We start from the raw sequence: 4,842 nt of genomic DNA on the forward strand, positions 1-4,842 counted from the left end.
ACTCTCCCTTTCTTTAAGTTGGCTTCAGTCCTCTGGCCTGGGGAGACTAGATCTTGTCTTCCTGCAGCCTGAAGGCTGACATACAGCACCAATCCAATAGCCTGGGCCTGGAGTGGAGGCCCAGAGATGATTCCTGGACAGGCCCCCAAAGGACTGACTCAGGGCAGAGAATAGATCAGGGGATCCTCCCAGATATTGGCATTTGGTGCTGAAATTGGTAAAGGGAACCTACCCTTCATCTGTGCTTTTGTTTCTACTCTCAAACCCCAGTTGGCTATGCGACCTTAGGCAATACTTCCCTCTTTTGGCCTCAGATTTTCTATACATATAGTGGGACACAGGCTTCCTGTGACATCTTTAAAGGACTGGCATGGCATAGTTTAGATCTATGCTACTCAAAATGTGGTCCACTGATGAGCAGCATTGGCCTCACCTGGGAGCTTGTTAGAAAAGCAGAATTGCAGGCCCCATCCAAAACCTGCTGAATCAGAATGTGCATTGTAACAAGATCCCTGGGGGATTCTGATGCACATTACAGTGTGTGAGAAGCACTGGCCTAAAAGAGCTCTGAAAGCCCTTTCAGTCTCTAGAGCTCTATAACCTACACCTTCAACAGGATTGGGGTGGGGAGTGTGGGGCTTTTGGTTGACAGGAGTTATTGATTTGCCAGCAAAGCTTTCTCTCTGTTGATCCCTGGTGACCAGATAGCGCAATTCCAGGCAGCTTTCATAACTCCAGCAGAATTCCCAGTTGTAAGAACAGTCTTTTTTAAATTAACAATACAGGGGCCGGCCCAGTGGCATAGTGGTTAAGTTCACACGCTCCGTTTCGGCGGCCCAGGGTTCACAGGTTCAGATCCTGGGCACGGACCTACACACCGCTGGTCAAGCCATGCTGTGGCGGCGTCCCACATACAAAATAGAGGAAGATGGGCACAGATGTTAGCTCAGGGCCAATCTCCCTCGCCAAAAGAAAAAATAAAATAACAATACAAATAAGAATGAGGGTTGAGTATGGTAAAGAAAGGATTTCTCTGTGACTCAGGACCTCCTCCTACTAGACATTCTCTACCCCCTTTCACCCAGGAGAATCCCATGAACATCTGGATCTACCTGGAGCCCTGGGGGCAGCCCTTTCACAGCTCATCCTGGAAACACTTCCTCTGGGTCTGCCTGGGGCTGACCATGAAATGGGAGAAAGGCCTGAGAAGCTCATGATACAGCAGAACAGAGCGCGTTGTCTAGTAATTTCTTTTTTTTTTTTTTGTGAGGAAGATCAGCCCTGAGCTAACACCCATGCCAATCCTCCTCTTTTTTTGCTGAAGAAGACTGGCCCTGAGCTAACATCCGTGCCCATCTTCCTCCACTTTATATGGGATGCCGCCACAGCATGGCCTGACAAGCAGTGCGTCGGTGCATGCCTGGGATCCAAACCGGCAAACCCCGGGCTGCCGCAGTGGAGCGCGTGCACTTAACCACTTGCACCACCAGGCTGGCCCCTGTCTAGTAATTTCTAATTGCGGGAACCCAGTGCCCAGGAATGCCCAAACCCAAAGGTCACTCAGACTGCCTAGTCCAGCGGCTTGCACATTGTTTGATTAAAACCGAATTGGAAAAAAAAAAAACTGATGGACCTAAAAAATATACATATGAGGGCTTACTTGGAAGTTCTTGTAAAATACACAGAAGTAGAGATGTCATGGTTGACTGAGCGCAGGGGTGGCTGCCAGAGGCTCTCTGCCACGGCAGGTGGATGGTTTAAAGGATCTGCAGCTGCTAAGTGGCAGTACAGGACCAAAACTTGAAAATGCAGGATTCAGGAATCCAAGTAATTAACAGTAGGGTTGAAGGTGTAAGGTGGGAGAGTGAAAAAAACCCAAGGAAATGGCCAGAAGAGGGAAGCAGACCAGCCACTGCCTTTTCCTGGAGGGAGATTCAGGAGGTGGAGAGTCGCCCTGACTGTGGCGAGGAAGAAAGATAGCAGAAAGCGGGGGCAGCAAGGATAAGTTGGACAGTGAGGAAGGACACGGGCCATGCTTTTTCCCTCCTTCCTCCTCTACATGTGAAATTTCATACGTCCTGCAAAGTGCAAATCAAATGCCATCTCCCCCAAGAAGGCCTCCCTGATTTACAGCTGGCACTGACTACTCCCTCCTGGGCCCTCCCCTGGCTCTCTCTCCTCCATCTGATCTTTGCCATGTTCTGCCTCCTCCTATTACAGCTCCCTTAAAAGGCAGCTAGTGTGTACCCACTGCACTTTATTTTTTGCTCCTTCCTTTAGACTCCAGCCTGGAATGGAAATGTGGCGGCTGAAGCTGTAGCCACGGGTGAGGGCCACACCTTAGGGGAGGGTGGAGTCACAAGCTGGAAGGACCTGGGTCCCTGAGACCTCTATTGGGCAGAAAAGCCACGCCAGCCCTGGACTGCCTATCTCCAGACTTTTATGTGAGAGAAATAAGTTTTATGTTGTTCAAGCCAATTATTTTGGGTCTATTTTAACTGATACACTGAATTATTTCTCTTTTTCCACCTCTCCCTGCACCTAATCACCAAACCCTTCTTATTCTACCTACTTTATACGTCCTAGATCTGTAGCCTTTTCTCCATCATTGCTACTCCTACCTGAGCTCAGAGGATCAGAATTTCTCACCTGGATTATTGTGTTAGCCTTTTTTCTACCTAGTCTCCCTACATCTTAGGGTTGTCCTTTCCAAACCATCTTTCATACCAGTAACTCAAATTAGCTTTATTATGGGAAGCTAAACATATATATTACAGAGACCAATAGAACAAATACCTGCACCCAGAATGGTGACAATTGTTAATACTAACTGTAATTTTTTTGAAGTAAATATGAAAAAGTTGTGTCATTCCCTTACAAGGGCAAAGACCCTCTCATGCCCTCCTGATCCTATACTGAATTGTATTCCTTGGTGTATTTTTTCAAACTTCTACATACACTTCTGAATGAAAGTATGGTATGGTTTTGTGTATTTTAAAATTTTATCTAAATGGTGCCATATTTTACCTATAGTTCTGCAACTGGCTTTTTTATGTTTTTGAGGTCTATCCATGCAGACGCCTAGAGAGTTCATTCAACCAGTAGCTCTCTAGTGCTTCATCGTGTGACTAACAGCACATCCATCCATTTCCCTAATGATAAGCAACTAGGTTGTTTTCTGTGTTTTGCCTTTATAAACAACACTTCGCTGACATCCTTACGCATGTGTGAGGTCTCTAGAGTCTATACCTGGAAGTATAATTGCTGGATCTTGAGGACAGTGATTGTTATGTGTTGTAAGGCATCCTTCAAAAAGATATGCTGAAGTTCTAACCCTGGTACCTGTGAATGTGACTTATTTGCAAATAGGGTCTTTGCAGATGTAATCACCTTAAGATGAAGCCATTAAGGTAGGCCCTAATCCAATATGACTCATGTTCTTATAAAAAGAGAAGAGACGCAGAGACACACACAGGGAGAGAACACCATGTGAAGATAAGGCAGAGATGGAGTGATGTCTCCTAGCCAAGAAGCCACCAAGGATTGCTGGCAACTGCCAGAAGCTAGGAGAGAGGCCTGGAACAGATTTTGTCTCAGAGGCTCCAGAAAGAACAAACCCTGCCAACACCTTGATATTGGACTTTTAGCCTCCAGAACTGTGAAAGAATAAATTTCTGTTGTTTTAAACCATCCAGTTTGTGGTAATTTGTTACAGTAGCTGTAGGAAACTAATATAATGGTGGAATTGAAAGTTGAGGCCTGGGCCGGGCCCGTGGCTTGGCAGTTAAGTGCGCACGCTCCACTGCTGGTGGCCCGGGTTCGGATCCCGGGCGCACACCGACGCACCGCTTCTCTGGCCATGCTGGGGCCGCGTCCCACATACAGCAACTGGAAGGATGTGCAGCTATGCCATACAACTATCTACTGGGGCTTTGGGGGGAAAAATAAATAAATAAAATTATTAAAAAAAAAAAAAAAGTTGAGGCCTGTAGGAGCCTAGGATGGGGTCAGAGAGAAAGCAGGTGAGTCTGAGACAGTAAATTGGGGCTGGGCTGACCTAGAATGCGACCCTAGGTGGGCATCTGGACTTATTCATTCAAGCAATGTGATGCCACAGAAGATAAATTAAATCAGCAAGGGACATTCTATTTGGGTTTTAGAGAAGAGTGTCAGAGAAATACCCCTTGTTTACAGTGGACTTATTTGATTCATTCAACTTCCGGGATCTCAAATTCATTCGCTTTTTCCTCTAAAAGCGATTAATTCCCTTCCACACACAATTGCAAGGATTTGACAAACACGTTTGTCATTAATAACCACAGGTTATTTTCTGCTTACTTAACCAGGCCCTGTTTTTAGACATAATCGGCTAATCTCACTTTATCCTCACAAATGCCCCCAAGAGATACGCATGTTATCTTCCCCATTACAGGGATAAGGAAACATTCAAGAAAAAGGTGAGGGGATTTGCACTTGGGGAAAAATCTGGCTGAAGATTTAGGGTCAGCCCCCTTGGTTCCCGGCTGTAAAGCATTAGGCAAATTAGTTCACCTACATCAAACTACATTTCCCCGTCTTTCCAACCGGCATGTTAGCAGCCCTCTCTTCGGTCCAGTCCGTCGTGATTAAATGAATGAAGCGTTTCAAGCGCGGCGAACTGCGGTAAACCGAGTCGTCAGAGGTCTCCGGGACCACGTGGCCCGGGCAGTACAGACTCCCGGGCGTGGCCGACCCACGGCTCCCCCACTCGGCTCCGGCCGCCAGGGTGCGCTGTGACGCGGCTCGGGGTGGCGGAGGCCGCTCTAGCCTCGCGCGGGGAAGTCGCTGTCCTTACCTTCAGCA

Source organism: Ceratotherium simum, chromosome 30, assembly GCF_057802395.1.
Source record: "Ceratotherium simum simum isolate JZ-2026a chromosome 30, ASM5780239v1, whole genome shotgun sequence".
Taxonomy (NCBI): domain Eukaryota; kingdom Metazoa; phylum Chordata; class Mammalia; order Perissodactyla; family Rhinocerotidae; genus Ceratotherium; species Ceratotherium simum.